Source organism: Dysidea avara, chromosome 2, assembly GCF_963678975.1.
Source record: "Dysidea avara chromosome 2, odDysAvar1.4, whole genome shotgun sequence".
In the NCBI taxonomy this organism is placed as follows: domain Eukaryota; kingdom Metazoa; phylum Porifera; class Demospongiae; order Dictyoceratida; family Dysideidae; genus Dysidea; species Dysidea avara.
Window position 1 is genome coordinate 4,162,973 of NC_089273.1, and position 25,944 is coordinate 4,188,916.

General features: G+C 36.8%; 2 long non-coding RNA genes across 2 annotated transcripts; both read right to left on the minus strand.

Annotated features, from left to right (window-relative positions):
- Positions 1-267: 267 nt before the first annotated feature.
- Positions 268-10,669, minus strand: LOC136246452 (uncharacterized). The gene is made up of 5 exons (XR_010696426.1): positions 10,319-10,669; positions 9,887-9,982; positions 9,682-9,795; positions 4,046-4,082; positions 268-423 (listed from the first exon to the last, which is right to left on the minus strand). It is a non-coding gene; the product is annotated as an uncharacterized lncRNA (long non-coding RNA).
- A 5,655-nt stretch (positions 10,670-16,324) lies between these two features.
- LOC136246451 (uncharacterized) lies at positions 16,325-21,398 on the minus strand. Its single transcript, XR_010696425.1, has 3 exons — positions 21,239-21,398; positions 16,483-16,527; positions 16,325-16,429 (listed from the first exon to the last, which is right to left on the minus strand). It is a non-coding gene; the product is annotated as an uncharacterized lncRNA (long non-coding RNA).
- Positions 21,399-25,944: the final 4,546 nt, after the last annotated feature.

A 25,944-nucleotide genomic window follows, 5' to 3' on the forward strand; every position in this document is an offset into this window, starting at 1 on the left:
TAATGGGGTATCTAAAAATTAAAGTACATAGTCTGTTATGACCCTTTCCCAAACTTAATTTTACCAAACTGCATATGTCTGCTCTTCGCATCTTTACTGTCATCATCTAGTTGGCAAAAAGCTATTTTTGAGTTTGGCCACCTTTCCTTTGTTCGTAGCATTGCTGTATACAGGAAAGGCGGCCAAACTCAAACTATTTATTACTATCAGAGAATCTATACACATTGCTTTATTGAGAATTAAATTCTCTTCCAGTTTACTTTTTTAGGTGGCTCAGCTCAAGCTGTAGCTGTACATTTTATAACAAGCCAGGCTATTAATAGTAACAAATATACACACATACATAATAATGCAAAAAAGGTCTATGTGTAACAACTGGACACAATTCTTGTCTCTGATCTGTTGCTTACTTCTGATCCTTAGCTTGAGTAAATGATACACACATGATAATGGCAAACATAAGCAACAGACGTACATACACACATGCATGTAATAGATACAGCACAGTGAACCCTCAGTTATTTGAACCCCTTTGTTCTCAGGCAATGATAAAAGTGTTCAGATAAGTGGATTGTTCAGATAGCTGAAGCCTATTCATCTGTATACAGAGCTCTGCTAGTAATACATACACTTGCACTCAAAATACTCTAATAGAACAATCATTTCCAATTTCGGATAATGAGGGCCAGATAAGCAAAGGTCTACTGCACAACAAATATACTAGGTTTGCATCTGATATGTAAACATGAGATCTGAGGATTGCAGGTCCAAGGGTGGAATGTTGATACAAACCAAATGGATGTGTCTATTTTGTAGAACAGTATAATGTGTGCACAGATTACAATATCCATTTTGTCAGACATGGGTACACATAGCTATTATTATAGCCTGCTAAGGTGCTCACTGAAAACAAAGTACACCCTCACGCACACACATACACATCATGAGTACAATTATCAACTGAAGATGCCCATTTGCAACATGGGAGGAGAATGAAAGCCAAGGTGTATAATACTGACTGTTTTCCATCCAGAGTTTAATCATTTCAGATATTTGTCAGCTTCACATAATATTAAAGGAACATGGAAGGAGAAGAAAGGCTAAGAGTAACACTGACTATTACTGAGAACTGTACATGTGTCCAAGGAACAATGTTTCTGTCTTGGTGGTTAGCTACATGATACACTTTGAGTTCATGGTCTATCATCAAAGCTGATCATTCAGCCCAGCCTTTGTACTGATAGCCATAGCCTTTGTACTGATAGCCATAGCCTTTGTACTGATAGCCATAGCCTTTGTACTGATAGCCATAGCCTTTGTACTGATAGCCATAGCCTTTGTACTGATAGCCATAGCCTTTGTACTGATAGCCATAGCCTTTGTACTGATAGCCATAGCCTTTGTACTGATAGCCATAGCCTTTGTACTGATAGCCATAGCCTTTGTACTGATAGCCATAGCCTTTGTACTGATAGCCATAGCCTTTGTACTGATAGCCATAGCCTTTGTACTGATAGCCATAGCCTTTGTACTGATAGCCATAGCCTTTGTACTGATAGCCATAGCCTTTGTACTGATAGCCATGCAGAGTTGTGGATATCTGTTTGTTTAACAAATTTCCAAATTCATAGTTTTTTTATTGTGAATTTTTGTGGTGATATGATATATGCAGGGCTCAACCCAGAATATTAACCTAGAGGGGACGAAGTAAGTTGCTTCGGATTCTAGGGGGGTCTGGGGGCATGCTCCCCCAGGAAAATTTTGAAAATTTAGGTGTAAATATACTCAATTTTGGTGAAATTTTACTGTGATGCCATTGAATATTGACCATTGGATTATACAACTTTGGGATCAATTAAACCTTTCCATTTCTCAAGGCTTTAGGTATAAACCTAGGGGGGGCAATAGCTAACCCAGAGGGGGCCTGTGCCCCCCCCCCCCCCGCCCCCCCCTAGATTAACCCCTGATATGGTTAGGCTTGCACCATGCCGCCATGATTTTGAGCATACTAGTTTACAACAGCAGTGGCGGATCTAGGAGTTTTCGAAGGGGGTTTCTGGGAGGTGTGTTACATTTCTCCATAAAGCCATTGTATTAGATAACATTAGTATAGCTATGTAGCTACACAATTGTGCTACCATTTGGACATCCATGCTTGCTCTGTTATCAAAGAAAGATAATGGTTAAGTTCTCATCAGGGTCTCTTCTCTTTCGTTCTCTCATTTTGAACTCACACAGAAACAAGTGCCAAAAAAAATTATCGAGTGAGCAGATGAGCTACTGTGCATTTGATCTAGTTGGCCTCAGAGATAAAAAAGATTTACTGTAAACTATAAATGTATAAAGAGCTATTTACAACAGAAGAGTGGCCTACTCAGCCAGGAGTGAAATTCTGAAAGGGGATTTCTGTTGAAACTACCGAGATCCGCCACTGAATTGAAATAGTGCATAGTGTGTTCACTACCTTTTTGGGCATGCATATATATATATATGCGTTTTAATAAAATGTTTGAAAATTGTATTATCAATATGCTGTTCATATCAAAACATGTAGTAGTGATCACTGACTCATGACTGAAGAAATAAGATTCAGCCACTCTAATAGAGTGATCAACTACTCTAATACAACAGTAACGAAACTGATATACGTAAATTATATGCCCTAGACATACATATCAGTGTACAGTATAGGTAGTGGAGTTTAAGCAGAAAAGGTTCACTTGACATCTTTGAACATAATACGTTTGATTAATTATTTAAGCATTTCTCTAAAACATTAATTTTCAAACCATAACTACTATACATCTACTTGTAACAGAAGCTTGATAAATAAAGACACTAGTATTAGACATCGTTAACCTGATATGAAGCTTCTTGAAAACTCACTGTTCTTAAGTATGACGGAACCAGCCATAATGTAGCATCATGCCTGACTGTTTTTGGCTCTCACATAACAGTATTATTGTAGTCATTCAACACGCCTAGCAATGAGCCTTACCCGAAATTACGTCACAGACTTAAAAATGGCTGCTGTAGTGTGGGGACATTCGTAAAATTTGTATGGGCGACTATAAGGAGAAACTTTTTGAACGAGAATATCTTAGTTAAGACGGAAGATATCGAGCTCTAACCAGCAGGTATGGTTACAAATTAGCTGAAAGAATAGGAATCTAGCGTTGTTTTGAAAATCAACCAAAATCGTTTTTACACACTTATTGTACCATACCTGCTAGTTAGAGTTTGATATCTTCCTTCTTGGCTGAGATAACTCCATTCAAAAAATTTCTTCCCACAGTCGCCCATACAAATTTTACAAATGTCCCCACACTAGAGCGGCCATTTTATGTTTGTGACGTAATTTCGGATAAGGCTCATACCATCATTTTGATGGTGAATCTGTTGCATGATAATACATGTATGGCGTATGCTGCTTTGACTTCTTCACATAACATGTGTATAACATTAAATCCATACACATAGTTACGTATTTACACTCCATTCACATTATCTTCTAACCCAGGTCCTAGCTCAAAATAAATTGCAGTGTGAATCAATCAAACAATGCCAAACTGGACCTAGCATAGAACAACAAGACAGGGTGGGCTGGAATAGGTTGGCCAGGGCAAGGATACAATGTGAGGGCTGATCAAAAAAATTATTTGGTTCTGTTGGCCACACAGTGAGTATTTCTGCACTCGAAGTATTCTACAACTGCAGTACAATGTAGCGTGAGATCCAGCAGACTCTTAACTATTTTGTTCTACTGACATAAACAAAAGGAAAAGAGGCTCACCCATGCATGTAATGGCTATAATGCAGCAGCCATATAATATTGTACAGCTTATAGTCTTTGAATCATTGATACAAATTCAGTAGCTACAGTTTTATTTTAGCAGCTACATAAATAATGAATTGTTATACAGTACATGTAATCCCCAGCCCACTTGTTGAGCAATATGAAGGGTTGACTCACGCAGATTGGCATGAGTAGAAAGTAACTCGGGACAGAGTGAATGTATTGTATAGTAATTGAATTATTGATTACCTTGTGATATCACCTCCTCAATTTTCTCTTTGTTTTTCTATGTGTACAACAACAAAATTACAGTATGCACTCATTAACAACATACTGTATGTGTGTGAGTGTTTGGATACAATACGTGGCTGCAATAATGTATACAAGGTGCTCCCTGACAGTGCCCAATGTTAATCCTCTCACCGCCTTGTGGCGGTTTCAATATTACAAACATCCATAACATGTAACAACTTTAAATGATGTTTTGCGCGCTACTGCGTGGTTAGATAATCTAACCGCCTACTTTTGGGATGCCGACAACAAGCATTCTAAATGATCCTTCAAAGTGATAAGGCACTACTAATGAAGAAAAAACAGTAAGGAGAGGGATTGCATATACAGGTTAGAATGGCATGCTGCTACTTTTTTATGTCTTGAGTCAGTAACCTCGTGCATATATGCGTATGTGCACTTACTCCAACATCTGAAAACCAGACTTGGAGATAATTGTTTCAACTTTCAACACATTGGCAATGCTTATTATGTTATTATAAACAATACTAGACTGATAAGTTGATAGATTTTGATGTGCGGGTTCATGTAGGTCAACTTTCGTGCTTTAAAGTTGTATAATGGCTTTGTGGTTGCTGTTGTGTAAACAACAACTCAATAATTGAATTCCATAGCAAGCAATTTGATATATAGTTTTATAGGATTATCTTGCATGGTTTGTAAGTTATAGCAGTTTAGAAGCAGTAGATTGGAGCCTCTACAAATTTGGCGGTGGGGGGTTGATTTATTAAAGATAATACATGATACCAAAAGCACCTCTGCCATACTATTTAACAATACCATTTGAGTTCAATAATAAAGAAATAAAGTTCAAAAGGTGTTACCAAGTGGCTATAAGGAGAAACACTGAATGCTTCATCATTAGGTGGCATCGATATAAAAGTGCTGTTGAGTGAAAGAAAGGAAACAGTGTTTATGTTCTATGAATTTAATTATTGCTAAGTAGTGCAGTTATGATTTTCAAGGTATTTTTTTATAACTGTATTTTAGCCAAAAAGTTGTGAGGCTCATATGTTGCACATGCTCTGTAAGATTTTGTAAAGCATATTTCAGTGATCATGTACCGAGGTATCCAGTTTCTCATATATATATAGTATGATGGTACAGTATACTGGGGATCATGAAGGAATACACTTTCTAATAAATAATACTCAGCCTTCATGGCATTGGTCAAGCCCAAAATAGCCTTTAGTGTGACCCGAAATGCTTTCGGTAAGTTGCTACACATAACCTTAAATTGGTGGAATTCTCTTGCTGACTGTATAACTAACTGGTGCCCAATAACAGAGAAGGATACGGGCTTGGCTTTTCATTACTAGACATCAATGGTGTAGCTACCATTGAGGCAACCAAGGCAGCTGCCTTGGTAAAAAATACTCAGAGTTCAGGTTGAGTAGGCCTGAGTTTTGGCACTCTGAATTTTCTACTCAACAAATATTACTATACTGTACATAGTAGAATCTGTAGCTATACATTCTTAAACACATAATAGAGTAGTGTAGCAGTGCGGCTCAGTTGTTGAGTGAAACCAGATAAATAACAGTGCTGGGCATTAATAAGAGGTTTTAGTGGTTACTCAATCTTTTAACTCTTAAATGGTTAGTCGATCTGTAAATGTGATACAGTAGGGCCACCAAACAAGACAAGGAAGCATCAAATATCCATCTTTGAGCTATGGAGTAAGTCAAGTACACATTTTACAAGGCTAAAAATTGCATTAACGTATAAAAAGTAATTGACTGTACCAAGCAAGCTCCAATATGGTGGCGATTATGCGTAAATCCATTCTGCGTTAAAACAGAGGCAATAAGTTTGAAAATGTTGCAAACAACTTATGGAGGTTTTAATGAGGCAGTCACATGTTTTACACGTATATGGAAAACACTTGTTAGAAGGCATGTGGGTGCATTAAATCCTTCAAATTCTCATGCCTCACCTCAAGTTAAAAATTATCTAAAATGGTGGAAAACTTAGCTGTTACTACTTGTAAAGTAGAACCTTTCTTATCCAGGTAGTCTGGTATACACTACTATCCATATCTCAGACTAATGTTAACAATTACACTAAAGTAGTTGACTTTAAATAACATACAAATTGCTATTGGTTAGTGCTACACAGTTTAGTGGCAGCCGTGTAGGGGAAGTCATCCATGGTCACTCCCCTGGGCTGTAAAAATACATTATCACACCTAGTGGTAGTTACTATTAGTAGAATAAGTCACCTAACAGGCAAACAGTAAATCCCTTCTTGTGCAAATTTCATTATGGTAAATAGACTACAAGTCATATGATTGATTTGAGCTGTCCAGACAATAGAGCTGTCTGGATAAGCTCCACTGTACAGTGGGTTGTTCTGGAAGGTAAGTAATTGATGTGAAATGTATGAAACTTGGTAAATGTAGCTTCAACCGTTGTCAAGCCATGTACAGCATACTAAATGTTTAAAATCATCATTTCTTAAATATGCAGGCAATAAGACCAGCTTTTTCAGACACAGTCACACACATATATAATGCTTAACACAGTACGCTTTTACACTATGCTTTAATACTGTATGCATATGCAGTTAACACAGTATACGACAACTTTAAAACAGGCTGCAGGACAAGATGTCCTACAGACCTTCAGCACTTGTGCTGTAAACTCTTAATAAAAAAAAAGAATAAGAGTATGCTTTGACTCTGCAAACTTTAATACCGTATGCTTTTAACTGTGTGTTTTTAACACCGCATACTTTTAACCCTTAAACCCACAAAGAACTTTAGGGGAATGTGTGTTTTCCCAATATGGGCTACTTGGAGAATGTTACATGAACTCTGTAGCTACAGTGGCTTACTTGTTATGAAGCAATGAACAACAGTGAGTTGTATCTCCGTGTTTCAACATTCTTGCCACATCTTTAATTTCGGGTTTACTCAAGTGAGTCTTATATGGCCTGATAGAAACTTTTATGGCAAAATGAAGAGGAATAACATGAAGTTTGTAGCAATAGGATGGATGCTTCGAAAGTTACAGCGCTTTGTGCAAGACAAGCGTATTTGGGTCAGTTATCTGGGTTAAGGGTTACATTAACACCATATTATGCTTTTAACAACTCTTCATAAGCAAGATGGATTTCATCAAATTCATAAAGAGATTAAAGTATGCCCACAGTTTTGGTTGTATGTCCAGCTTTCTGACATTGTTTGAAGTAAAAATGCATGTGTTTATATGCATGTATATTAGCTTGTCTTTCCAAACCCACTTGAGCAAAGTGCTTATGTGCATATAGCTAAAAGCTGAGAAATGAACTCTGCATAGAGCATGTACTACTGTAGGTATTTACAAGGGATATTATTAGCTTCAATTCGTGACAGATTTTAGAATTATACAACATTAGCTTGTGTTGTAGCAAATATATAGTGCTTCACATACATATTATAGTACATTTTATTGGAAAAGTATGTACATTGGTGTAACCTATGTGGGATGGTCACAAAAAAATATGAAGTACTTGTAATCAAGACACACGGCCCAAGAAGCTGGCGTGCCACTCGTGAGTATATTAACAGGAAGAAAGAAACGCAATTTTTGCACCTATGTAGCTCTGTGATCCCTTATCCGATTGGAACCAAATTTGCTAGAGAGGTGCCGGCCAGCAAGGGGAATCTACACACCATATTCGAAGAAAATCGCTCAAGCCATTTCCGAGATACGAGCGAACAACATTTCGTTTTAATTTCTTCGTTTTTTTTCTTCTACTTCTTCATTTCGCACACTTCACAAAATCCGCCATAAAACACGAATGCGTGCTCGGATTGGGCTGAAATTTAGCACACTTAAAGGGCTCATTAAGGCGGATCTCTGTACCAACTTTGGTAGGAATCCGATGAACATTCACGGAGTTATGACCGATTATTTGCGTAACATAAGGTCGAAGGTCTGTCACGCCTACAGGGTAAACCCCTTTGAGGAATCAGTTGAAAACTGCTATGTAGATGGAGCAACCATCGTAGGAGTGCCTTTTTGTGGTTTGAAAGGAATCGGGATAAAGACCACGGAGATATGACACAAAACCCAACCTGTGTCAAAATTACGCGATCGATTTTTATGAATAAAAATACTATTAGTTTTCGTGTCCATCAGGCAAACCGCTTAGAGCAATGAGCTGAAAATCAGTATGTAGCTGGAATAGTCATTATAGAAAGTTCTTGCAGTAGTACAGAAGAATCGGATTACAAACCACTGAGTTATGATTCGAAAGGCAACTACGTGTAGCAAATGCGAGATCGAGATACTCTAATAGAACAGTCACCCTAATAGAGCATTCGGCTACGTTTATAACTTACTCTATTACAGAATTATATTACATTGCAGGATATTCTGTACGGAATTCAGCTACAAACAGTTAATCTGATAGACAATTCAGCTACATGCAAGTCAGCCTGTAGAGAGTTCATCTAGAAACAAGTCACCCTGTATCAGCTAGAAGAAGTCACCTTGTAAAGAGTTCAGCTACAAAGAAACCATCATGTAGAGAGTTCAGCTGCAAACAAATCACCCTGTAAAGAACTCAGCTACAAACAAACATGCCCTGTAAAAAGATCAGCTAGAAGAAGTTACCTTGTAGAGAGTTCAGCTACCAAGAATCAACCATGTAGAGAGTTAAGCTGCAAATAAATCACCCAGTAGAAAGTTCAGCTATGAACAGATCACCCTGTTGAGAGTTCAGTTAGAAACAAGTCATCCTGTAGAGAGATTAGCTAGAAGTATCACCTTGTAGAAAGTTCAGCTACAAACAAATCACCTGTAGAGAGACCAGCTAGAAACATGCCACCCTGTAGACAGATCAGCTAGAAGAAGTTACCTTGTAGAGAGTTCAGCTGCAAACAAATCACCCTGTAGAGAATTCAACTACAAACAGATAACCCTGCAGAGAGTTCAGCTAGAGTCAAGTCACCCTGTAGAGGGAATCCTGTAAAGAGTTCATCTACATACAAGCTGATCACCCTGTAGAGAGTTCAGCTACATTTCAAGTCACCCAGTAGAGAGATCAGCTGCAAATTATCCTGTGGGGATTAATTGACCTGTAATAAATACATGCATTATATGTACATTTACTGATAAAATCAGAATGAGTTAAAGTATTTATAAAATCTGCTTCATCTTTTTCTTTTTCCTGTGGTAGAGAAAAAAATGTAGGTTAAAAAGCCCCAAAGCTGGCCATAGGCTGGCTTTGGGGTATACAAATACAAAAAGAAGTGAAATCTAATCAGAAACAGCCAAGCTGTAAAAAAAGGAGTGCGGCCCTTGAAAAGGCTATAGTGAAAAAAGATGTGAAATCCAAGGTGGCAGCCAAGAAATGGCTGTGATGGTAGGTTAATGGTAAAAATTTTAATAATGACAATTCAGGTGAATTTGGTCTTGGCACAAAATTCACCTGAATTGAATTCACCTGAATTGTCGTTATTAAAATTTTTACCATTAACCTACCATCACAGCCATTTCTTGGCCGCCACCTTGGATTTCACATCTTTTTTCACTATAGCCTTTTCAAGGGCCGCACTCCTTTTTTTTAACAGCTTGGCTGTTTTTGATTAGATTAGTTCAACATACCTCTTTAACATAGGAGTAATCTACATTGAATTCTTTAACCATACAACACACTATGTCTGTACGACCACCATAAGCTGCATTTTCCAGTGCAGTCAATCCTGCATGACCATATTCCTATTGTAATAAAACCATCTATGTAATATAAAAGCAATACACAAAATTTTAAAGACTATACACAAACTGGTGTAGTGCTTTTTATACTCACATAGTCTTTCAAAGTGGTATCAGCTCCTAACTGCAAGTATAACCTGACACAATTGATGCTGTTGCTATCCACTGCATAGTGTAGTCCAGTATAACCCTATATAACATGATCAGATAATTAATATTGCAATTTTGTTGCTGGAAAACCAGCGTAAAGCAAATTATAAAATAGGAACATCAGATGATACTCTATCTGGTGAGCAATGCTCACACCATAAACTTGTCAGGACATGTTCTGTGAAAATTTTCTTCTCCTAACTTAAGTTTAGCAGTTACGTAAGTGTTGTATGTACAGGATACATGTAACTGTACATTGACTTGAATGTGCTTTATTGTTAAAGAGTACAACACAACTGAAGAAGAATATAGTTAAAATGTCTAACAGTGTTTGAAACACAATACAATACAAAAGTTATTATAATAACACACTTACTTCCTGTTATATCCATCCATTGATTGATCCAATCCAACAACACAAAATACATACACAAAAGATATAATTCACTTTATGAGAAACAAATAAAATACAGCAGGACCTCAATTATCCGAATCTTGAATATGATTATCTGAACAGTATAAGTGACTGATCTATTAGAGTAGTTCATCATTAGGTGAACGTTCTATTAGAGTAAGTGCATGTTCTATTAGAGTAGTTGAACACAGCTTTGTATATGAATGAATGGGCTTTATTTATCCAAACAAATTCACTTATCTATGCTACACAGGTGTTAGGATAATGGAGGTCCCACTGTATTGCCTTACAATAGTGATTTTTGCTAATTATTTGGCTTAGATAATAAAACATACTTAAACACTTTTTCATGGACAGTAGATTCTGTGCTAGGCCACTAGGTGGGAACATAACTGTCAGTAGTTTAATTAAATAAATGGTTCCCATGTTATTAATTAGGATTAATAACATGCAGCATGAAAAAGCTTTGTAGCATAAAAAAAAATTAGTACAGTGGCCACAAAAAACAAAATTAAACAAATACACAGCTCCATGTGGCTAGATATTTGTTACTAAACAAATTAGCACTCATGTTGTGAAGTATTTTTTGGCTCTATACTGTCATGACCGAAACCTAAAATATTCTAACAATTATAAATACTTGGGGAACAGAAGAATGTTAGAGATTGAATTATCATTAATTGTGATGATAATTAGATCGGTGTGATAATTTAGTCTGTAGAGGGGGGCGGGTTGAAGTGTTACCTTTTTAATAACATAGTTACGACTAGTGAACCTGCACATATGTACTGGATCAAAATATAGAATGGCACCAGGCATGCCATAAAATTAATTGTGCATCTGAATGTGCACCCCAACAATCAATTATTGAAATGTACAGCAGTGGTCATTAATCTTTGCCTTCAGCTATGTTCTGCGGTGATAGGAGTGAAGAGCAGCTACAAGAAGTGTCTCTGCAATGACCACGGAAAATACAGGCAATAAGTGCAATAGCTACCACACAGCCACAGGGAAGGCATAACACACTGCTAGTGTGGTGAATTGACATCTTGTGCTGTCAAGAAAAAGAACTGCAACACAAAGGAGGACAAAAGTCCATGATGCATGTATTGTTAATGTACATACTGTATAGTAAAAAACTTTGGTGGTAAAAAAGTGTGACGAAATCTCTCTGTTGATAAAATTGGCAAAAAAACTTTGGCGATTGATATAATATTTGCAAAAGTTTTTACCGCCAAAGTTTTTATTGTATGGTACGTCTTGCGATATGTAAGGATAAACAACAAGGTGTCAACTCATCAGTTACATGTAAGTAGTGTAGTAAGTGTATAGGTAGCTAGCATTGTTGTAGCAGTACCGAGGAGCAGTACTTTTGTAGCTACTGATCTAACAACATGCTAGCAAAGGCGTGATTCTCCTGCGATGCCGAGAGCAACCGTATTTACTTTTTCAGTGAACTCCGTAGCAGAGGTTATCATGTATATCAAAGTATTTGGCTAAATCCATCATCCCCCATCACGAAACGATGAACTAACTGACGTGCGCACGGGAAGCCGGTTGGAAATGCTATCCCAAGGAGTGCTTACAACTGTGGAAAACATTCCTAGGAAGATCAAGATCTCCAAAGTCAGCTTGATCTTTATTGCGTGCTGACCTTCATCTCAAGTTCTAGTTACTCATGTCCTCGTGTGATCATCTAAAATAATTGACGAAAAAAAACTTTAGCGAATTGAACACTATTCGTAAAATTCGCCAAAGTTGTTTACCACCAAAGTTTTTTGCTATACGATACTGCGGTTGGCAAAAAGGCATGTCTCAAGACAAAGTGACATTGAACAGAAAACAAAAATCAGGCCCATAGCCTTATCCATCATCAAGTTATGGTTGGCAGAAGGCACTGTAGTAGAAAATAGGAAACTTTTAAAATTTCATAGAAACTTATGGAAAAGATCTGGGGTCATCCTGAAGGCATGTTTGGGATTGGTCATGCTTGCCAAGCTGTTTTGAAGGAAAACTGAGGTTGTTTTTGGGTGATTTTAAAGGGCAAGAAAACCCAAAACACTATAATCCCTAATACACAGTACTACCGTACTGTATGATGATAGCTATCATGGAACAATTCATCACAATATCAACATGTAATATACATACTATACACATGTCATGAAACATACACATATGCAACTTACATACTATACAGCAGTCAGCAGTCAGATTCAGTGCAGCCAACATGAAATTAAAAAAAAATGTATATACGTACATGTAGTACCTATAGTATGTTCACGTTGAGCTGAACCCTGAAAAACAGCTAAAAATTAAAAGTGGGTTTTTTCTCAACAGAGTTAACAGTTCTGCCAACCAGATGAATATTGGTAACAGCAAAGGTGTCAACAACAGACACGTACGCTTTGGCTCCATTACAAGTTCGGGAAAGGGCTCTAATGGACACTGTACTTATGTGGCTTCTCCATAGGAAATGTATTGTGAAAATTTTGATTGGCCGTAAATATTATGTCAAACATTTGAACAACAAGATTTTGAAATATTTTTAGCGGATCAAGCAGTACTGCAAATGAGCCAAATTTCAAGATCGTGTGTAATTGCATCCAAGAGTTATTAAATGTTTTTGAGGATTCAGCTCAACACGAACACACTATAAATGGTGCTGTACAGAATAATGTGAGTACATACATACATACATACAGTACGTAGTATTGTAGTTTAGCATACTGTATCAGGTTACATGTCTTTATTTTGTATCTACGTATGCCTGCATGTACAGATAAGTAGCATTCTGTCAGTACGACACAATTTTCAGTAATTATGGCCCACAATGGAATGCTATAACCATTGTGAAATGTCATACTGGTAGTTACATTAATAACTTGGACATTGCTGAAAAGGAGTCTAAGAACAAGACATTGTGTGAATATTTAGTTGTCCAGTAGCATCAGGGATACCAATATTAATTTCTCATTTAAAACTTACAAGGTTTTCTATTCATTCGAAGGTTAAATAAGAGTAGATGAAAATAATGTAGAATTACATATCCCATTTCAATGTTAGTCATAAGAAAACATGATCAGTCTAGTAAAGATATCTGAACGTGGTCGACCATATACATAAATACCTAAATTCATAAATTTGAAGATAACGATCATGAAACGTGAGATCGTGTGACTGAATACTCCACACAATTCTAACACTGTGAACAGATGTTGTTCAAATTATGTTGTTCAAATTATGTTGTTAAAATGTGGAACAGTTTACCAGCTATAGTTATTGAAGCAATGAATGTAGAAGATTTTAAGAAGAAAATATTGAACTATGTTTGCAATAACCCAGCTACTGTATAACTTTTGTGTAATTGTTTGTATCTGTGCATAAATACTCAATTTTGGAGATTTGCAAACTGTTTAGTATAAATAAATAAAAATAACGTACGCACGCACGCACGCACACACAAACTTTATGAAAAACAATTTTAGGAATCCAGATGGTGCACCCACAGCAGCAGCTGGGGACACATATATAGTCACTTTATGTGGTAGCACATATACATACAAATATGAATGTTGAAGCCACTATGTATACTGAGGTACTCATGCAGACAAGTAAGATAGGAATTATGGTAACTCACCACCTATGAGTTTGTTGGAATTAACGAAATCAACATGAAAGAAAAAATACAAAATATAAATAACATTCTAGCATGTTTATGAGCACAATACATTAATTTTATGCAGTATGTACAAAAACATTAGATATAAGCAAGCCACATGTACGTACAAACAGTCAGTATAAAATAAAAGATTGTGTTAAGCCTATATTTTAGCTTCATACCAGTAGCTTAACTCTTTACAATGAGATACATACAAAAGCTCTGCGATGAGATTGTGAATGTTTTTAAATGACAGAGCTACTTAAGTAGTTGTCCTCATGAAGGCTGACCAGATCAAAGACTCAACTTTCAATTCTACTCTGATATGTTTCTTATACTCAAATCTATAATATTATATGCATTTTTCTCAAACTTCATTTTATAACTTCTTTGTTGTCTAGACCAAAAATCCAATGATCTGTTAAAATTTCAGCCTTATCTGCACTTTTGGAAACATAGCAATAGACAGCAGGAAGAGCAAAACAATTACAATGACTAAACTACAGGTACTCATGTCACAATTAAGTGTAACATGCTACACAACTGGGACTTGTGTCATTGTGTTCACCATGGACTGGGGCATTCATCAAAGTACAGTTTTTGGCCCACTTATGTTTGCTAAGCAAACTGGCTGTTTAAGATTAGAAACAGCAATTATAAAGTTACGTTTTACCACAATGTAAACAAACACACACAACTTTAGTTTGCTTTGTGGTACAGAAAGACACACAAAGATAAGTATGACAATAACCATATCTGAGCCTGTACATTAATGGAGATTAATAAACACATATTCTTACTCTGCATGAAAAGGCGAATCCAGTGGTATATTAAACGTTTACTTTTCACTATTAAAAAGGAAGGAGAGATTAGTTGGGTGATATTTAATGGTAGGAAACAATTAACCTCAAATGTTCCCTTATACACACAGTACGTACATATTTGCTGTACAGTATGATAACATTTACTGCATACAAACTTACATCCTGTATACATGTCCAAGAGTTTTGATAAACATGTAAAAAATAAAGAAATACAACATGGTCAAGGTATGCATACAAGATATTTAAAGTGTATATATGCTCCTTCAAGCTACTTTAAAATGAAATTATAGCTAAACTGGTAAACACAAGAAACTTAAAATGTACAGTAAGATTTTTGTGCTGGATTTTCTAGCACTAAAGAGTCAGCACCAGCCTAAAACTTTATCACTAGTCTTCAATTACTGTGTGAAACTTAGCTGGTAGTGAAACTGTATTCCATACACAACTAAGTGCTAAAAACATGTATCTGAAACCTGCATAACAACCTAAAAAATTGTTGTCAGCAACAGTATTGACATTTTGATGCACAAACAGTGAAAAACAGATGTCTGTAATTATTTGACTAAAAATCTAAACACAACACACAGGAGAGGTTTGTGCTCTCACTGTACTTCCTTGTATAAAAGCCGCATTCAATTTAACACCTGTCTCAATTAGAAGCCAGGGAGTTTCCAGCATCCTTGGAAAATAAACCCCTGGTCTCAAATAGAGGCCCGGGCTATTGCTTGAGTCTACTGTCAATGGCTTTAATAGATCATATTAGCCAACATCCCCTAATGATCCCAGGAAGGGCGTAGTAGGGGATAATATCAATAGGTGGATAATATGTAGTATGTAATACAGTAAGTCATGTTATTTGGATGGCATGAGTGATACTACAAACAAAACTTACCCTCTATGTGTCCATTAGAATGGGCAAAATCAACATGAAATGAACAAGCAAATAATATGTAAAGCAAATAATACGTAAGGTAACATGAACATGTGCACTGTATAGTTAACATATATGGTGGGACCTGTCTATTATGGCCACCTTCGGGCCATGGCTTTTATACATATATACGTAAGTGGATGGTAAAGCGAAAAACCTGTAGAGCATGATCACAAGTGTTTTATTGGCTATGACTACTATATGTAAAAGGATAGTGAGTAATGGAAGAGGTTCCACCCCCTCCCCCCACACTCTCTTCTGCTGCCTATGCAAAATATTAGGACTTTGTATATGAGTGTTATAAAAATGTATCTACTTAGTTCTATTGACTGTTAATCACTCTTATAATAGGAACATACGTAAGTATATAGGTTGAAACTCGGTCAGCATCACTGACCAAGATAACCTACTGACCTGCATAATAACAGCTTCTCAAGTTATAATGACAAGATTTTTTTATAAACATAAATACGTATGTACTTCAGGGATCTATACATGTACATACCAATATTTACAATCACTAATTATAGAGTATACAAGTTAAAGTAACTCACTTCTATAATATAGTTGACATCAAGTTTTCTTTCCTCCATTAAACCTTTGACAGCCTGAACATCATCGTCTCGTATAGCTTGTTCCAATTTTCTATCAAAATCCTATAACCCATGACACAATCATCTACTGTATACCACAAACTACCATCACTTACGTAATAGAGATGCCTGAAAGCCATTCCAGTGTTCCAGTGTAGCAGCTATACAGATCAATATACATACTTATATTATTATTTATCCATGACCAGGTCATACAACCGAGTACATGTACCAACAGGATAACCTAACAAAAGGGCAATGCATATATGGTGTGTAGCTAGCACACAACAGTAGCTACTCCCAGTGGTGCAATGTAAACAGTAGTATTATACAATTGCATTACACCAGCGTAGCTGGTATTGTTAACTGTAGGCTACAACAAAATTAAGGGCTTGAAACTGACTGCTATATTAGGGTACGTCACTGCTTTATCAGAGTGTGTATCTATCAATCTGGGTATGTCTGCAATACAAGTCTAATTTCTTGCTAACTTCTTGAACTATAGGGTAGCTAACCAAAGATGGAACCGTGTGGGTGATTAAAAGTGTATGCTTTACTACAGCTAGCTAAGTGACTGCTCTATTAGAGTATCTCGATACAGTTGTCATAAGAGACTTGCTTCTTACTGTACATTATCTTGCAAGTACCCTCCGGCTCCCCAACAGGCTAATGAGCTGGCAAAACCTGGTATTAGTGACATTAATTTTAATGGTAGCCTGTAATCAACCAGCTGTGGTAGAATACGTGTAACTAATTAACACTAACTAGATGTACATTTGCTTTCCAGTCCAAGATTCGTTGTCTCTGATCAATGAGTAAATCGTGGAGAAAGTACGTCAGGGATTCACGTCACATGTTTTGATCAGCATTAAATAAAAATGGTCATAACATTTCAGTCACCAGTAGGAAGAAGCGTAGTAATATTATTATATGCTTGCATCTTCGGTCAACATTGATTAATCCTGGTTAGTACATAGAGCTAGGCCTTGTAATTTTGTCAAGCATTGATTAATAATTGTGACTGAGCCTGTAAAAACATGCCATGTGGGCACATGACTTTTGCCTACTTTGTCATATTCCTTGACTCATAACGTTTTACACCTTTATGCTATGGCAACGAAATGTTTAGCCCTTGGTGAGCATTTAATTGGCTTTATGATGCAAGTTACAGAATGCAAATAGTCTGTTCCAGTACTGAGCTATGACCTGTAGTGTGACAGGGTGTAGTTTGTGTCCACATACCCTGTTTTAGCAGGCCCGGTCACAATTATTAATTTGTTTATGATGTAATCTCAACTTATCAGTTTTAGTACTTGGTTGTATAATTAATTATGCACAAACCTCATATTGAGGATATGATATAATTATAATATATATGTGCATGTCAAGTACATCAAAATACTACAGCATGATACACATATAACATAGTATGTACACTACAGTAGATTTTTTATTGTACTGCGATTGCCCTACTATATGTGCTAGTTGAGACACTCTACCAACTCCTATGAACCTGGCTGGATAAAATATCATTACTAACTGTATTTTTTAAGCTCCCCAACCCACAACAACCATATCTTGACTGGATACCCTGTTGCTCTTCAGGTACACTGTACGTATAATACACCTGGAGACATGATGCAGTCTTATAGATTCTTGTTCATGGGCAACATTTACGCTGACCTTCTAGGCTATATTGCTAGTACCAGCCCTCCTAGCACCATCCCCTTTCCTTTACCTTTAGTAGGCCCGACTTGGTGTTGGTTTCTAATAATTCCGTCTGTTTGTTTGAACTGACTATATCCCCACTAATACCCAGTAACATCTACTGGCTGCTAGAGCTCGGAAGGAAGATTGATACGACTCTTTACAACATGACCTTCAGCTTTCTGGGTTAACTGTTGATCTTAATTCCATTGACCAAGTGACAAAGAAAACTATAAAGATCCCAGGCTGCTTGTGTTGCTGTCTCCTGTTTATAAGAGCCTCCCCAGACTGAGATCTATTGGATTGCCTAGCTAAGCTGGACATGTTACAAATGTATTTATTTCTTTTTTGAAACCATCAAATTAGATGAAGTGTTAAATAATATGTACAATTCCTTGGTCACATGAAACCACAAAAATCAAAGTCAAAGTAGGCATGGCAAGGATGGATAAAAAAAAACACACAATTAAAATAAATTAATTAGTCCAAGTCTGCAGGTTGCTTTGAGCAAAGAATATTTGCTGGGACACAGTGATAGCAATTGCTGCTGCTCTATTTAGTACTGACTCATGAAGCACAAGCGATCAAGCTCAGCAGGTATTTGTTGATACTTGTTGGTTAGCATGATAATTTAATGGGCAGGTTAATGACATGGTTTTCAGTTTTTCATTATACACAACTATATCAGGCGGGTAAGGGCATACTAGTAAAGCAGGTAGAATTGTGGAAGGACTGATGCACGTTTGCCATCCAAATCAGCAAATATTTTGACATTGCCTAGACAAGCTTGCAGTTCAGCCATCAGGCATAATAACACAGCATCATGACGATAAGTACAAGTACACAAAAATATAGAATTTTCAACTAGAGTAGGGACTATATAGCATATCGATAAAAAGTACAGAAATAAGTTGTAGTGCACAATATTAAATCACAGTAAAACAATAAGAAATGTTATATCCCTACTGTGCTCAAGATGTCATAACAGAATTGCACAGTAGGGATATAACACTTCTTGTTGTTTTACTGTGATTTATTATCGTGTACTACTCCAGCTTGTTTCAGTACTTTTTATTGATGTGCTATGGTCCCTACTCTAGTTGAAAATTCCAAATTTTTTTGTGTACTTGTTTGTTAACTTTTTTTTGTAATAATTATTATGACTATTGAACCCACACATAATGCGAAAGAAATGGCTTCGCACAACCCAGCTATGGTACTGCTCAAACGCAACGTTGTATCGAGAGAGTGCAAGTGATTTTAAAGTTCACTAATTAAAGGGGCATGGCACCAATTTTGCTTACGAGTATTCATCCTATACAAAACGGATGAATACTTGTGAGTGAAACAGGTGCCATGCCCTTTAATTAGTAAGCTTTTTAATTGCTCGCACTCTCGAGAGACAACATTGCATTTGAGTGGTACTGTATATCAATTAAGTGAAGTATCCACTATGCTTTGTTGTCAGCTATGTTCAACCCGTTACACAGCATTTCGAACTGTTCGAATAGCACACATACCCAAAAATATTGTGCCGCGTGCCCCAGTTACATCTGAAAAGTAAAGTAGCCATTATGCTTCATCATCAGCTATGTTCAACCTGTTACACAGTAGTACGAATCAAGAACTGCTCGAAAAGCACCTCTGCAATTAAAATATCCACTATGAAAAATATGGACAATTTCTGTTACAAAGGGAAGCCATCATGTGCTACCGCAAAATCGACACTTTTCACTGTCAGCAAAGATGAATGGGACACAAAGGAGGACACTGGTAAGTCCATGAAGAATGCATTGTATATACTGTGGTATGCCAAAAGGCACATCTCGGGCCAAAACAATGTCGAACAGTGAAAAATTAAGCCCGTAGCCTCAGCCGCTATTGAGTTACACTTGTCTGAGGCATCAGTCAGTTACTCAATCAATTCCGTTAAATATATATATATATATATTTAAATTTCGTAGCAACTTGTTGAAAGCGTTTCTGGTTGACTTGTTTGGGCTTAGTTTTACCTACCCAATACTGCCTCATTGTCGTCAGGGGAATATTGAGGCTGGTTTTGGGTGTTGTTTTGTGGGCCACGCCTACTCCTTTGTGGTCCCTACTATACAGTACGATATCTGCCTTGTTACAAAGCTACAGGACAACCATTTAACACATGATGTGAGGTAGGATGAGGCAACTGAGAAAGAGAACAGGTCACTCCTGTTTGTATGTGCCAGCAACGTAATTTAATGGAGTAGGCAGGGAAGCTCGTATTACAGATGAGAGCTGGCCTGGATGAAATCCCAACAGAAGCCGGTTTCACAACTTTGATTCGGCTTCCAGAGTAGCACCATTTTCAAATTAACACTGTACTGAGAAAGTGTCCAGCTTCTCTTGGCAAAGTTTTGTTCCTTTAGAGATGGCAAGGTGTCTGCTAGCAATATAGAGTTTGTGAGCTGTATTAAGTCTTGCCAGCAAGGGGTGCGACACCTTCGCAAATTTGTACGTGATTTGAAACTTGATTTGTGATTTGAAATTGGATTTGTGATTTGAAACGTTACGCGTTATTGCCATAGTGTGATTTCTAAGGCTATTACTGGGTTCTGAAGGACATCAGTTCTTGATTAAGAACTAGTATTGTATCACTGTAAGCTTGTATTGTTTATAAATATGTTTTCGAGACTAGTTTTCAAGCAGCATTAATTACTTGCGTGGGCGTTCGCTGGAGATTTGTGATTTGGAACTGAAGGGCGTACATGATTTGTAGAGGTCACATACCCCTTGCTTGCCAGGGCCCCACCCTGTGGCTATCAGTAGTGTGTCTATGCCAACGTACTTATATAGTATATTAAATAAACGAGTGTACTGTTCATACCTTTTACATCAATAATGATGGTTCTGATCTATAGTTTGTAGGTCACAACGTCATGCTACTAATCCCCTATAAGGCATGACGACAAATCACTTGAAATCTGGTGTACGTAGGTGGTGTTGGCGTGACTGATCTGGAGCTAAAAGTTAATGAGCTTGATAGAGACAACCTGTCGCGCAGCATGCCATCCTACCCTTTCGATCTCTTTATACAAAACAATACGAGGAATCGAGAGGGAAAGGTCGCGCCAGTGGGGGGAACCGGGGAATTACTGAAGACACAACAGAAAATTTACAATCACCACTCACCGGGTACCCTTAGTCCTCAACACACTGAACAGTTTCTATCGATTGTCACACGATCTCGACACTGACGCGAAACTGCAAAGTGGCTAGTACTGGCTACTGAACCAAAGCCGGTCGAAACAGGAATGTTAATTGAAAAACTTTGACAGAACCTCAGTGTGACAAAACGTGTACCGAGACGTGTACTGTGACCTATGCTGTGACCATAGATGGGTAGTCTAGAATATCTATGCTGTGACGAACAAGTTGATGCTGTGCTACTTCTAAAAACCAGGCGCCATCCAGTTTGTAGCTATATAGTTAATAGATTTCTGAAAATGCCTACAGAAAGCAGTGTTATAGCTTTAGGGCGCACGCTAATAGTCACGTGACAATTTCAGAACCCTTGAACTTAAAAACTCTAACGCTGTTTTATGTGTCATGCATGATTTGTTGTAACTGTTGTGATTTAATATTCCGATGCAACAAGCTAACTGTCCCATGCCTGCACATACAGTGGAATCTTTCTTATAACAAATTAAACTCCCCGAATTAAGGACACAATAGACTGAACAAACCTCCATAATAAGGATTTTTGTCCCAACAGATCTGGTTAATACATTTTTACCTCTGAAAGAGGAAAACCTCTATATTACAGCAAAAAGTAGCCACCATGTCTGTAATAAAAAATCAATAAGGGTCCCAAAATGTCCATAATAGAGAGGTTCCACTGTATAGCTAGGTAGCTAGCGTTCAACAGAAATTGATTATACTATCTCATAAAATTAATGCATACAAATCCCTTTGCCCTTAGTTAGTAGTGGTAGTGTAATTGTAGGAGTAGTAGACTTATTAATTTTGCTTTTTCTGTGTTTGCTAGCCATTCTGTGTGTGTGTGTGTGTGTGTGTGCGTGTGTGTGTGTGTGCGTGCGTGTGTGTGTGTGTGTGTGTGTGCGTGTGTGCGTGTGTGTGTGTGTGTGTGTGTGTGTGTGTGTGTGTGTGTGTGTGTGTGTGTGTGTGTGTGTGTGTGTGTGTGTGTGTGTGTGTGTGTGTGTGTGTGTGTGTGTGTGTGTGTGTGTGTGTGTGTTGACTGTTGAGACCTCATTACAATCTCATCCAGGCAACCAAATTACTGATGTTACTTTTATATTACATTTAGACAGCTAATGAGTACAGGTGTAGCTGTATACTGATCTGTGTATGTGCTTTAAAGCCATGCAGGATTGGAAAATGTGACTAAATTTTGGAAAGTCACCCGTATGGGTGCGTTTGACACGTAAAGTATTTAATGATTAAGTAATAAACTTATTGGTGTAAGTCCACTTATAAAGATTTCAATTCCTTGAATTACAAAAAAGTTTTTGAAATATTTTAAAACTGGACCCTGCACTAAACAGCATCACCCTAAACATAAAATTTCATGTGCAACAATGTGGGTGATTTTCCAAAATTTGGTCACAAATAGTAACTGCCCGCCCTCATCAAGTTTTGAAAATCTGAGTGAAAAACTGGTAATTGAGTTACATTGTTGTGATGGTCAAAAAAGCAAACTCTTATCATCAACATATAAGAACATGTAGGGAACAAACCGCTGCATGCTGTCATTCCATTTATTGGTATTGTGTATGAGAATGGCTGGGATTATTGGCTTCGCCAAACACTAGTAGTGTATATATATAACTATTCACATCCATTCAGTCTAGTTTCTTCTCAGAAGATACTGGGTAGACGTGATGTTCTTTGGAATTGCATGCTCAAATCAGAAATGAACTCAAACTAGCTACTAATAACTTTAATATGACCATCTCATAGAATTCGCACTTGCCTGGAACACTTTTGATCAGGCCAGACCAATTTTGGATGCCAAATATGGCCCAGCTGAACTAAACTTGGTCAGCCAAATTCAATATGGCAGAGACAGTTTTGGTATCCAAAATCAGTCCGGCTGGACCAATTTTACCTGGACTGATTTTTCCGTGACAAACCAGCTTTACACTATAATTATCCAAGTAACAAGAAATTGTGATAATTATATAGACTTTTATGAATTATGTATCTGCAATGTTGAATGTGTTATATTGGCTGTAATGAATGCAATAGTTAGAGCAAAACTTCCTGCAATCACCACATACAAATAAGAAAAGAAAATTTCTAAAAGACAATCAAATGCTCTAATAGAACAATCAATGAATGCAGTATTTCCCAAGTGCATTCTATTGAAAAGGTTATTATAGGATCATGCCTATGGCGTGTTGCTCATAAAACATGATGAGATTGTTCATTTGCACATTTTAAGAGCATTAATTCTATGCAATAGGGAATTAGGGATCATAATGAAGCTTATTAATGAGGGTAATTTGCAAAAATAATAATCCCCTCTTTATTACATGTACTGTAGCGACAAATAAATATCCTTTTATACAACCCAACAACTTATTATCATATTGATATCAGTGTAGCATATAATTAAAATACTGTAGTGTAACAACTAAGGTGGACTAAACATTAATTTAATAAGCTATAGTGTAGAAACTTTGGAAGAAAAATCTGCTGTGAATTGTAATATAGTTATGTACATATCATTTGTCCTATCCAATTAATGGTTCTTGGAACTCTTTGTAGTTATACGCAACATCAGGTATTGTATTATACAGTTCTAAGGCTTGGTGAGATTCATCAAGTTTACGTGTGTCGGCAAAACTGAAAAATTTAAACCATGTAAACAAAAGTTTGCATACTAGTGTTATAGCATTTCCATATAAGGCTCTTTGGTAAAGTGTAAATACCACAAACTGTAGCATAGCAATACCATGTTGACTACAATTGAGTTAGAAGTTGTGTAAATTGAAACTGCAAAAAGAGCTTGAATGTTCAGAAGTAGCATTAGCTCTTGTTGATTATTCATTTTGCTTCTAAACGGAAAATATGGTCCATGCACACATTCCATTACTCCAAGTATAACAATACCTATCATCATATTAGTGTTCCTGTCAAGAGCTGACGTTCCATAAAATACTGCTCTTAATAATAGTTGTAAACCAGTCCAATAATAGAATTTGTCCTTATATGGACCTTGGTAAACATCAAGTAGAGGCTTAAAATGATTTATACTCTGAAAATGTGATAGTGTCCTTGTAAATATTAAGAGTGTATTGAATAGTAATAGTATCAGAAATAGAACAAGGCACACAATGAACAGAACAATGAATTTTAATCTAACTACTGTATCTACAGACCACACCAGTGTAGTGCTCTTGTTAGGAAGGTTAGTTATTGTGGAGTAAGAGAACAAGACACTGGATACAGTACGTAATACCTTAGTATAAGATAATAGGAAGAGTATTGCAAGAACTGATAGTGCTCTGTGTGCAGTGAGCCTCTGTATTTTAGTAGAGTACTGACTTGTTATGATGAGTAATGTAGCAATGAAAAAGAGGTAAATGGGAAATATTAATTGCAGCCACATTTTAGCATAGTCATCCATACCATTGTAAAAGCAAACTTCAATGCCTGAATCAAGGTTTAAAAAAGAAATAATTGAATATACATATTTTGTTTGCTTGAAATTTGGAAAAAATACAGCACCGTTTATACCGACAACATTAGCATAGAAAATTATGCTTACATCAGCAACAGTAAAATTAGAAATGAATAGAAAGATGATTAAAACAATTCCTGAAAGATTAAAAGGGATGAATAGAGACAGACAGTAATTTGAGCATTGTTTACATAGTGAGGTACCAAACACAGTACTGAGGCCTTCTTTACATCTTCCACACAACACACCTGATCTGCTAAACTGTCACTGAGAGTCAGGATTGGAGAGGTTGAGGTGTTATGAGTGAGGTAGACAGTAGTCAAATGGACAATTTGAGGAGACCTGATAAGTGTGACAGTATTTGTTCTTCCTGTTATCCAGCTGCTGGCTGATCGTAGAATTGTTTGAGTGTCGATGTTGCAACTGTCAGTTGAAATTACTGTCGGCTTTAAAATTGGATCACACTGACAGATTTTTAACAATTTGTTCAGTGTAAACCCTAGAGGACATGGCAGGATATTTATTTTATATACTTTGATAAAATTCCTGGCAAAACATTTTGGGAAAAAAGTATGATACACACTATGTTTTGATGCTGTAATTGATACCTGTAAATATATATTGCAGTGCCCTCCTTTCTTATGTAATATATTATAACTGACTATCACACAGGTGTTAGGAATTAGAAAAAATTGATCTATTATACTATGACTTTTGCATACTCTGTTTAGAGTATTATCAACTGTAATCATACTGTTGAGGTTTGAGGGGAAAATGCTTAACAATTTTAAACTATATGTTTGTCCAGGGTAAACCGATCCCAGTTCATTAGAGGAGCAATTGTAGTGTTGGTCATTTCTACAGTAACAAATACGGGAAGGAGCAGTCCATTCAAGTGCCATAGAGTTGTTGACAGTGTGTATAATGTGTTGATTTATTGATAAAAACTGAACCACTCATCCAGTCACAATGTGAAAATGCATATCTTCTGTTTGACACCAGCTTTCCAATGTTATCTTGCAACAAAATTGAGTAGTTATAATGTTGTACTCTAAGTGCTGGTTGGTCATCTGTACTTGCTTGTTTTGTGATGTACTGAAATGTGCACAGTGTATCAACTTTAGTTGTCATAAACATATCTTCTGTACAAAATACAACTGAAAAGTTATTTGCTGTAATATTTAGCATGGTA